This window comes from Coturnix japonica, chromosome 3 (genome assembly GCF_001577835.2).
Source record: "Coturnix japonica isolate 7356 chromosome 3, Coturnix japonica 2.1, whole genome shotgun sequence".
NCBI classification, from domain to species: Eukaryota; Metazoa; Chordata; class Aves; order Galliformes; family Phasianidae; genus Coturnix; species Coturnix japonica.
The window spans coordinates 54,517,184-54,529,093 of NC_029518.1; positions in this window are offsets into that span (position 1 = coordinate 54,517,184).

Consider the following 11,910-nt stretch of genomic DNA (forward strand, 5'->3'; position numbering starts at 1 on the left):
CGGAGACTCTCTGTAATCAATTTGTGTCTGGACCAACAAAGCTTAGCAGCAAACGGACGATTTTCAAATTGCCACAAACAGCACACCAAATATGTAAATTCTATTTACTTGAAAAAACATAACATGGGCTTTTGTAGTCATGGGGATTCGCGTTTGGAATAAATTAACTGTCATTTTTTTTTTAAAGTGTTTTAGTTTTAAGCAACAACGAAGCATACCAACCTAATAGTGCAAGTGATCCCTTTAGAGTGACGTCAGTTATATTTTTTCATTTAAGTATTTGTTCCCCTAGTCAGTTATACAAGCAGGACATAGTGAAAGAATTACATACTTTGTCAGGGAACTGCCACTAGAAACTCTTCGACAGAGACGTTAGGCCACTTGAGCTTCTATCATAATGCAAACGCCGTTAATGATGAGACATCTGTAATGAGAGGAATAAAAACAAAAGGATCAGGAGAGTACGTACTTAGCACACTGTGCTTTAACTAACGTATACCAATATCATAAAGGAAAGAACAACGACGTTATAATGTGCTTGGCCTAGCGGAGGAAAAGATATGTATTTAATTTTGATGCCGTCCTAATGTGTACTAGTCTTCCACTGAATGGAGAATGATATCTTTATCATTAGGGCTTAATTGGTTATATATGAAAAATATAAGAGAAGCACAAAATAATCCTATCCCCCCCAAAGCCACTCTGAGTTGAAATGAGAGTGAAAGGTAGGAGGACTCAATATAATATTTTTCCAGCCCTCTGCCCACAACCCCAACTGCAACCAACAGCTAATAGATAGACACAGTTGCATACAACATTGTTGTCTTCTGTCCCACCAGACAAAACGTAAAAAGTTTCTTTAACACACGGTGATAGCTGGTGCTTCACTCTACGAACTAGGAAACATGAGAGCGGAGAAATTTAAGAGACAACAGAGGCATCGGACAGCATCATACACAGTCAGTAACTAACAAATATACAATTCTGTTCCAGGCAATGCTTTGTGGACATTAACGAGCCGCCTTAAAGTGTTTTATTCTATTTCAATGTCATGGTGAATAGATTGCAGTGATTCTTGAATAATTAGGTGTCTAACTTGGAAGGCAGGTGAATGAGTCGTCAGTAAATTATAGTTCACACTACTGATATCCGATATATCCACACTCTCCATGGTCAGCTGTGCATTTGAGATCCCTAACACTTTTGCCTTGCCTGTCCACTCGTCACATCCGGCCAAAACCAGAGATTTTGCGAACAAGGCATTACTCAGATTCACGGCGTGGGAACAGGGCGTATCCTAAACCTCTATGACTGTTCTGCACTCTAGTGTGTGGAACTGTTGGAAGCATCCCAACTGAACCCACAACGATTTCAATTTGCTCTCGTGCAAATATCCTTCTTATGACATTTATTCTTAATATAGTGCCCATGAATAGCTGAAGTACTCTATGTAGAGATAGAAAATTAAATCACAAGACCTTAAAAGAGTCACACAATTTACTCTCTATTAGTAACGTGAGGTTATTTCCCAGTAGGCCACTTTGTACTCACCAAGGCCTGCACTGAAAAAATTTCATCAGTATATTAATTCTTGCATATGACTGGTGTTTCATGAATAAAAGTGAAAACATTCGTGTGGGAAGGCGGAGCAACAAAGGGGAAAGGAATGCGAGGAAGTGTGAAGCGGGAAAGGGGAATAGGAAGGGAAGAGAAAAGAGAAGAGAAGAGAAGAGAACGAGTAAGTGAGAAGAGGAAGAAGAAGAGAAAGGAAAACGATTAGAAAAAGAAAGAGAGAGAACAAATATATTAGCGATCACTAAGAGGTCTATAAAGAGAAGAGAGAGAAGAGAAGAGAAGAGAGAGAAGAAGAACAAAGCACAAGAGAAAAGTTACTCTTGCTAGAAAAGAAAATATCAGAAAGAAGAAAAGAAAAGGAAAAAGAAAAAGAAATAATCATGAAAAGGAAGAAGAAAGTATCTATATAAGAAATAGAGAAAAATAAAAGAAGAGAATAAATAAGAGCCAAAACACAATATATTAACTGAGATCGCCACACAATATATTTATGCATTTGGACCAGTACAGCACTGTTACGCTTCTCACAGGCTTGTGTCCAGAGGCAATGGAAAATTGTTTCCCTTGCAGAGATGGCGTCTCATTAATACAGGAAACCCTAACTCTTAAGAGGGCTCCCCAAAAGGAATGCAGCTGCTAGAGCGAGTGGGGCGGAACCGATGCTCACTCTTCTATGTCAATCTAGTCTTCCACAGGCATATGGAAGTATCAGATCAATCATGGGCAGTCTCGTGACTGGTAGAGAGGACTATTTTGCCCCTTTCTATAGCGCACACTGATATGAAGTCATCTAGGATTCAAGAGGCAAAAAGATGTGCGCGGATGAAATGGGAACTGGTAACTCTATCTATAATGATTTAACTCTACCGATTTATAGAACTGGTGAGTATTGGGCCACGCAGTCAACGCGCGAGAAAAGAAAAAAAGACATGCTCGATTAATTCATTATATCAAAGAAGTAGGTCGCTAAGTGTTTAAAACACTCAGATATACAAATAGTAATTAAAAAGAACTAAATCGAGACTTGCTCTAAGTTGCGAATTCAATGCCTCTGAGTTAATAAAAAAAGAAAAGAGGAAAAGAAAAAAACAACCCACAAAACCCAAATGTCATATATAGATATATATAATTTCTTGATTAAGTACTTTAGCCTACTCCATGGCGTTGGAGGCATTTATAAAAACATCCTGCATGTATGTAATAGGAATGAGACTAGAAAAACCTTTTTTCTTCTGCGCTAAAACAAATGAGATTTTGCCAAGAATCTCCTTTACTCATGCTAGAAAAAAAAAAAAAATCCCTTTTCAGAACTTATGCATCTACCTAAACCAATTTACCCTACAACACAGCCTCTAATTAGGTATCAAACAGGCGAAAATGATGGCCAGTCCAGCCTGAAAAAGCAAACCTTCAGGATTAATATTTTCTAAATAAGGCTTAATGAGGAAGTAAGGATTTAACATTGCATCTTGCCAACACATATTTTTTCTTTTCTTTTTTATAAGCAGAAAAGTTGCATAAGAGAATATAATCTAGTAAAAACTAAGGCATATATACTAACAATGAATAACTGACAGCATCATGGTGTCAAAAATAATATGAAAAAGTATAGATTCATTACCGACTATCGAGGCTTGGAAGCAGAATGTTTATAGTCACTCTCCCCAGATTGCTTTATATTATAAATCGAAAAGAAAGAATGTCATTATCCCTACTAGCAAGCAGCAATCCAGTGCTTGCACCAGGGAACTGAAGAGATACATATAAAACTTAAAGCCACGAACTTAATAAAAAGTCATTACTAAATTAGCAGAATCAAAGTTCAGTGGGACAAGACACCCCTTTCTTCTAGTTAATTCCAACAGTTAGTCCTATCCAGCTTAGCTGCCATCTGTATCTTTTTAAGATGTCATATTTGGTTCGATTGAAATGTTCACCATTACTAAAAAAAAAAAAAAAAAAAAAAAAAAAAAATAAGAAGGAGAGAGAGAGGAGAGTGAGAGGAGAAAGGAATTTTCAGTGTCTTACTGGTAAGCTATGTAAAAAAACTATTAAGAGAAAGAAGGAAAGAAAGAAGGGAAAATGGAAATTGGGAGGAGAGAGAGAAAGAGGAAGGAGGGAAAGGAGGGAAGGAAGGAACGGGGAAGGAGGGAAAGGAAGGAGGGAAGGTAAGGAGGAGGGACAGAGGAAGGGAGGGAAGGAGGCGAAGGAGGGAAGGAGGGAAGAAGGAAGGAAGGAAGGAAGGAAGGAAGGAAGGAGAAGGAAGGAAGGAAGGAAGGAAGGAAGGGAAGGAAGGAAGGAAGGAACGGAAGGAAGGAAGGAAGGAAGGAAGAAGAAGGAAGGAAGGAAGGAAGGAAGGAAGGAAGGAAGGAAGAGGAAGAAGGAAGGGAGAAAGGAAGGGAAGGAAGGAAGGAAGGAGGAAGAAGGAAGGAAGGAAGGATGGGAAGGAAGAAGGAAGGAACGGAGCGAAGGAAGAAGGAAGGAAGGTAAGGAAGCGAAGGAAGGAAGGAAGGAAGGAAGGAAGGAAGGAAGGAAGGAAGGAAGGAAGGAAGGAAGGAGAAAAAATGGCTACATAAAGAAGCCAAATATAGGCATTTTATTGAATTGGGAATTTCAGAATTATGGCTTTACAAAGGTCAGCCAACTGTGTTATCCAACTCCCATTACAAACTCACCCCAACAACTTGATACCCTGACTCTTTCGTAGCGTTATGTGGAATCCTCCTCCAAATAGCCAAAAAGCCATGAATATTTTTCATGTTGAATCATCATTTGAGCCTTGCTATCTTCTTCCTAATGTCACCAACACAAACCTGTCAGTGCACCATAAGGGAACACTTTTGCATGGCAGTTTATCAGAGTGCCTTGCACTGAGATGTTGCAACTACCACCAGTCCTTAAATGCTTTCTTGAGTCTTTGTCCACTTGCTATTGCCACTTCACTTTCAGAGAGCTCTGTGACAGGAACATTTCTCCAGTGCTTATGAAAACATTCAGTAATTTTACACTCAGCAAAACAATAAAAAGCAAAATAGATATTCTCACAGAGCAGAATAGGAAGCACGCACAGGAAGGTATGTATATATGAGACCCCACCAATGTACTCAGCCAAAAAGCCTATGAGACACGTGCAGTTCACAAAAAAAGCCTACTCTTCATATCTGTCCACACAGTCTTGCAAACTGTTTATAACTATGCATGAAAATATAAACAATAGTCAAGAAATTGGAGACTGTATACTGAAGTATTCAAATGAAGGATTGTTTGGTTTTTTTTGAGGAAAAAAAGAAAAAGAAGACCTTTTGAGTATGGTTAAAAAGCATGTAAGTTAAAGTCTATATTTTTCTGTACAACAGAAATCCAAGTCAATATTACAGTATTTGATTTCCCAAATGAAAAATAAGGGATATGAAATGAAATGGTACCTCAGACCTGCTGCAGAAGACAATTCATAATACTGAAAAATCCCTGAATGTTTCAATGGTGCATGGCTACACGTCTTAGCTTTAACATTTTCTGAGGATTTATGATTCACTTGCAAAGAAACAGTAAAATTGTGGTGTAAAGAAGCACTTCATAAAATCCTTCCATAATTTTTTACATATAGCTAAAGAATGTGGAGTCAGCAAAGCAAAAGGTAGAAAAAGTTAACATTTTTATTTCTCATTCTAGCATGATTTTTTATAATTTAAACAGCAGCTTATGGGAAGTTCCTCTCTTTTTAACGGTGACACACAGGGGTGATACATATTATGTCTTGGAAGACACCAGCATTGAAAATTTTTGTATCCACAACACAAAGGAATATGGAGTTCGATTCTTGTACCACTAGAATTTTTGATGTGATACCCAACAAAATCACTTCTCATCTTTCTACTGGTTTCACCAAGCTTGGAAGCTGTTACAAAACAACTGTGCCTAAGGTGAATCTGCATAAATACAGACAGAGAAGTTGACTGAATAATTATCCCATGTTTTAGTTAGCTACAGACACACTGCAGCACTGTTTAAAAAGAAAAATATTCCTCACACACGTTTATATATGTTTATTCACATTTGTATAGAGTCATTGCACAGATTTTGATCATCTAGTGAAAACTTGGATGTGAGGTCTGATTTTACATGTAACACATAACAAAACTGCCATTGCTAAGTAGTCACAGTACAGTACAGCCTAATGGTGAGATAATCTGTGTCCCATGCCATCAAATACATCTTCCTGGCATACACCTGGCATACATGAAGCCAGGAGAGTTTTGCTGTGAGTATGCAACCAGCAGAGCATATGAAGCACTTAGACTAGCTAAACTTGAGCCCACTCAGGTGTGATGGGCTGAACAACTAAAGCTCATGCTCACAGTCATTTCATCTTAAAGATCATTGAAAATGTAATGCAAGAAGCCCATTTCCCTTTCCCCCACTCCTACCTGCACTGTGTTATTTAACAGAAAAAAAAAAAATAAAATAAATGCTCAAAACAAAGTGTTAACTCATATTTTAAAAGTCTGTGCCTGAACCACCAGGGATGCCTTTTCTGTTCCCCTGTCTAAATTCTCCTGGTCAGTTAATCTGTATCACATAAGATCACAAATCACAACATTTGTTTTTCAGTGCAACTATTCACCTTCATGTGTGTGGCTAAGTGCAGTCATTCCCAGATGTTAAACTGTGCCAAAAAGAAAAGGATTTGCTGATAGAAATTTGAGGTATAACCAAAGTTACTTCTGTATTAAGAAATCTAAGATAGCTGTAAACAAAAGCTCATCGTGCCCTATCTCTTGGAGGCTACAATATTTTTCTCAGCTCCCCCTCCATAGTGCCCTGTATTCTGCGACCACATTCGGCAAAAGCTTATCTTCTGCAAGCTGAAAGTGGAAGAATTTTACTTATCTACCACATTTGTTATTATGTGATTAGACTGTAGACACTACACTCTGAAACTATGATGTGAAAAAAGGAATCTGTGAAGATTCACTGCTGAATGGCCAAATGCAGCTTGGAAATATGATATTACAGGAGTAAACTTGCATTTTGACTCTGAAAGAAGAGAGTGCACATTGCTTCAGAATACTGAGGAAAATCAACCTAGCAGGAAGTTTCCATGTTGATGAGCTCAGACTGGTGCCACCAAGGTTATACTGAAAGCCAAAAAAGGTTGGCTTCTTTTCTGGTAGACTGCTTTGTTCCCTCTTGGGTTTCCACAGTTCTTTTAGCTCTCTGGGCTAAAAGACCAATCATATTCATTGATCTTTGCTGAAAATTCATGCTCTGCCTTCTAGATGTGTTACATGTTGTGGAACTGCTGTCACCTTCTGATTACTGCCTTCTGTTGCCCTGCAGCAAACTCCTCACAACCCTGAGGAAGGTTAGTAGCACAACATACAAATAGTACAGGTGGATAGAATTTCATCTGTCAGACTTAGGGGGAGCAGGAAAAGTGACAAGAAGGAGCAGCCTTGGCATGCTTTCAGGTGGCAGGGTGCAGGTATTCCCTCCAGACACTTTTAAGCCATGGAGAGGAAAGCCACGCAACACATCTCAGCCCTACCGCGGGTTGCTCCAACACACTGCCCTGTGTGGTTGGTCAGGAGACCTGGCCCTGGAGAGCACTGCTGTGTGCCATGGCCAGCCACAGCTGCAGGGATGATGGGAGCCATTTAGGACAAGGCAGGATGGCAGAGCCTCACTTAAATGGTATGGAGGCAATCACACCATCTAATTTCAGCCACGGTGCTGAGGTGGCTGGGAGAGGAAGTCTTGTATGGCTTCCCCTGTGGTCCACATCCTCTACAGGGTGTTTCAGAGGCAGAGACTAATTGAAGGAGTGGTGTTCAGGAATGTGAGAACCCTCACATTTTCTGCTGTCAGAGCTCATTAGGATTTTACCTCTAACTACCCTCCAAGCAGCAGCACCTCAGCAGTGCCCTGACCTTGCACCACGACACAGCCTTGGCGCCAGGGGCTGCTGAGGGCCCGGTACCTCACAGGCTGCCCAGATCCCTCACACTACATCAAAGGCGCTCCCTGAACTGATTCACCAGTTGTCTTTAGAGTCTGCCCAGCTGAAAAGTGCGGTGGCATTAAACTGTATACACAGATTTTTTTTGAAAAACAAACTAAGCCTCCAAGTCTGACAGGCAAGAGCAGGGATGGGATTAGGCAAACATCCTATGCAGACGGTTCCTCTTTCTGTCTGTCAGCCTGTAAGTGCTTTCTTTTCTGGAACTATACAGTACTAACTGAGCCGGAAACAGCTATTTAAAAAGTGATTATAGTGTGACATTTTTGTTTGACCTAACATCAAGCCATGTGCGGCTTAAATGTCAGCAATGCTATTTACTATTCAGGCAGACAGGCCCAAGCATGCTTAAATCTGCCCAGCGTCTTGAAACTGCGTGCTGTCTCCATTCGGTGCACATGAATGACACCGAAGCCAAGATGTAGAGTAGAGCGCTTCATAAGCTGTGATGATTGACTAATGTGCTGGGTGGCACAATGCATTCAGCTGGAGGCTCACAGAGAGGAAGACAAAATAATGGATAATTAAAGCCTGTCTCAGGTTAGAAAGCAGAGGTCCGTGCAAAAGGTTTCCTTGGATTAGCAAGAGAATGCCTGGAGCTGGTGTGTTTCTTTCTGGGATATCTGAGGAGCTCAAATATTTGCACAAAAATAGCAAATGGATTTTTATTTTTTATTAACACACGAGATGCATCAGTCACATGAAAGAGGAGGAGCCACAGCCCTGAGCTGCTGCTACGGGTTGTGCCTTTAGCAGTCTCCCTCCAGCCCATAGCCCCACAGTGGGACACAGTGGCCTCGGGGCTGCAGACCCAGAGGCAGGCACTCCCTAGTCTGCCAAATAATAGCCAAGCAGTAGGGGGGAAGTGAGGCTGCAGCTCCTCTCCCTGTGTGAGAACCAACAGGAATGAAGCAGATTCAGGTCCTGCAAAGATGCATCAGCAGATATGGTTGTGTATATGCAAATCTGAGTGGTATCACGAACTCTCCCTGGAAGAGGAGATGCAAATGGAGATAAGTGTGCTTACAGGTCCTTAATGGTGCTGGAGGCATATATTTGGACAGTGTTCCCAGTCTGACCTTTTTCTCAGAGCCTAAAATAACAAACAAGTCAGGGTGCCTTTATTTTGAAATATGTTGCTCACAGTAATAAGGGTGGGTGGGGGAACTCAACAGGAAGCGGAGCTGTGATAAAACTTCCATTTTATTCTTTTTCCTACGTCATCAGAAATAAATAAGTGAATGAAATGAAATGTGACACTACAATTCAAAGTGCCTTTGAGGGTTTATTTATTATTATTGGTTTTTTTTTTACATTGTTTTATGCCTGATCACATCTGATTCTGAAAACTAAGCAGGGACTGACTTGGCTGGCAATTGGAAGACTGCTGAAAACGAAGCAAGCTTTAAGCAGAATGTATATGCTCATTATATGGACATGCAGTACCTAAAAGCTTGACTTGGGAAACAGGGACAAACAAGAATATTCACTGCTTTTAAATACTGCTTTGCTCCTGATAGAACAACTGCAACAATATCATAACCCTTAAATGATTGGGTTTTTTGGTTTTGTTTTTAATTACGAAAGAAATAGAGAGAGAAATAATCTTTGTGTATACTGGTTAATACTTTCTAAGGAGCAAAGAAAAGCCCTTTGAGCAAAGTAACCATCAGGACATTAGAGACAGGAAATAAATTCTTTAGTTTTGATCTGCTTGCTATTTACTTTACTAACTGTTGACAGTAGCAAGGGACTGTAAAAATCCCCTCAAAACTCACTGAAGTATAATAAGTGAAAACAGAATATGCTTTTTAACAGAAAAGAAATGAGAGGTAGCCAGCAGATTCTTTTTCTACATGTGATTTCTTGTTGTTCTTGGTGTATTCAATGTCAAAGGGCATAATTATATCATATAAATGTTCCTTTCATCTTGCTTTCCCTCAGAGAATTCTAGAAGATCAAGTTTGGTCTGTTATGATTTTGCTAGTGGCTCTGAAGCTAAAGTTAAACTTTACCCAAAGTTTACTTCATTAAAAATGCTTATTAGTCATTCAAGTTAAAACAAATACAACTTTAGAAAATAAACAAAGGTGATTATAACTCCCTTTCTCTCTTGCTTTCTTATCAAATCTTGTCAGGGGATACCTCTCAGGCTCTCGGTGGATCTTGTGATCCAGAGGGAGCTTCTTTATTTCTTCTGCCTCCTAAAAACAATTAAAAGGGCAGACAACAGTGAAGGTATTACAAAGAAAACAAACAAAAAAGAGATCCTCGAGTATATTTCTTCTATCTCAAAACAAGAAATGAATATGATGTGGCAGAGCAAGGCAATTTTCACATTCTGTATGCCTCTCTCAGGTAACATCTGAGGTGCACTCATTCAGTTTTGCCTCCCTCCTTTGTTATACTGAAATGCAGGGGATTTCTAAATCCTGATTTGGATGCGTCCCCCAGCAGCAGAGAGAAAAAGACAATTACTGAAGCAAGGCAAGTTGTTTTCAGTTTAGTAGGTTTTTTTTTCCTAAGCCAGGCTTGTGGTTTCATTTAATGTTTGAATGCTTCCACTGTCTGAGAAGTCCAGTGACTTTTCAATAGCTGAAGATCAAATGATGTTAATCAGGTGGCGTGACCTAATCCTCTAATTCAGATGCCTTTTCACATTTGAAACGTTCTGTTCATGTAAGATTGATTTGCTTTTAAACTGCTATTTTTTCCCCTCCCCTCCTGTTAAATATGCAGTTCTAAAGTTCTGCTCCCAGTTCCTTGGATCTGTTACGTCTGCACAAAGATGGGCTCGGCCTAAGGATTCAGACAGAAAATGTCTTCTCAAATCACAAAAACATGAAGATGTTCTACAACAGCAACAAGGAGAACATTTCTCTACAGGTCACCTGTGCTAGCAATAGCTGATTCTAGCCTGCAGTGTTCCCCAGCTTGTGCAGGTGGCTGGCAGAGCACAGCCACCCTGAAGCACAGAGCCACAGCAGGGAAAACTCCATAAATGATGTTGGAGATCACCTCCTGCTTATTGGGTCTGTGATACATAATCATCCTACTGCCTCTAGTGAGCTACACACCTTTTCTTTTTTTTCTGTCAGAAAGTAACAACTGAATCCAATCAATTAAAATATTTTCTCAAGGTATTTCACCAGTGTGAGGCTTTCCAAGTCCATATTGGCAGAACACACAAGAGTTTTCAAAATGTCAAGCTCTATGGCTGGCATTATGCTGAGAAAAGCTCAAGGTGATTAAGATTCACCTTGAAAGTGGCTAAAGATTCTGTCGCCAGCCATCTGGCGTTTGTAGAGATGATTTTCGTATTACAGTACAAAGTATGTAAAACATCTTCTTTCCCTCAGTGCTTTTTCTTAAAGGCTTTAAAACACACTTTTAACCAGGCGCTCGGTAGCAGCAAACGTGGTTAAAGTCGAGATGTGTGGGCCAAGTGCGCCATCTCCTGCTGCTAAATACTAATTACTCAGCGGCAGTAGGGCGGTTGGGCATTTCTCCTTATGAATTGCACCTGCTGCAGAGAAAGATAGGGAAAAAAAAGTCTTCTGATACTGATGGAAGATTGAGACTTAAGCCTTAATATCGTCTTAATATCCTGCTGAGAGACTTGGAACATCCTTGCTAACGTTTCTTAACTAAATAATAATTTAATAAAGCAGATTACAATTGCAAGGAGCTGGGCATCCAGAATTTGTTGCTCTTTTCTATATATTTAACACTACATGTGATGAATATGATGAGTACTTGGGAATACTCGTACCTTTGGTGCAGTTCCAGAATAATAGGACAGAAAACCTTTGTAATTAAAGGGGGTCTGTTTGCCTACAAATTGAAAAGAATTACAACTGCTGCATAATGTATATGTCGCAGGCACAATTCTTCCACATAAACAATATGTTTTAATGTATGTACTGCTCTTCCAAATGTCGTTGGAAACTTCAGGTCTCCAAAGGCTTCAAATAGAGCAGAGATCTTAAGTGCAATAGAAAACCAAATTGTGTGAGCAGGCATGTTGATTTTGATAGCATTCTCTAAACTAAATGGACAGTCAAGGCTGGGGATTGTGAGCCAGCCTTATTAATGTCACAGAAGAATTGATTCCAAAAATTTATCTGAAGGACACCAGTGGCAAACTGATTAATCAAAACTGAAAACCAAAGCTCCTTCCTCGGTGTTGTACAAGCTTTGTCCATGTTAAAGAATTGTTAAAGATCCTGCAAAAGCCAGTGAGTTACTCAGTTTAAAGAGATACATATTCTAAACATCTGCACTGAAACCTTTAGAGAGGGTTAAAAGACAAAGTA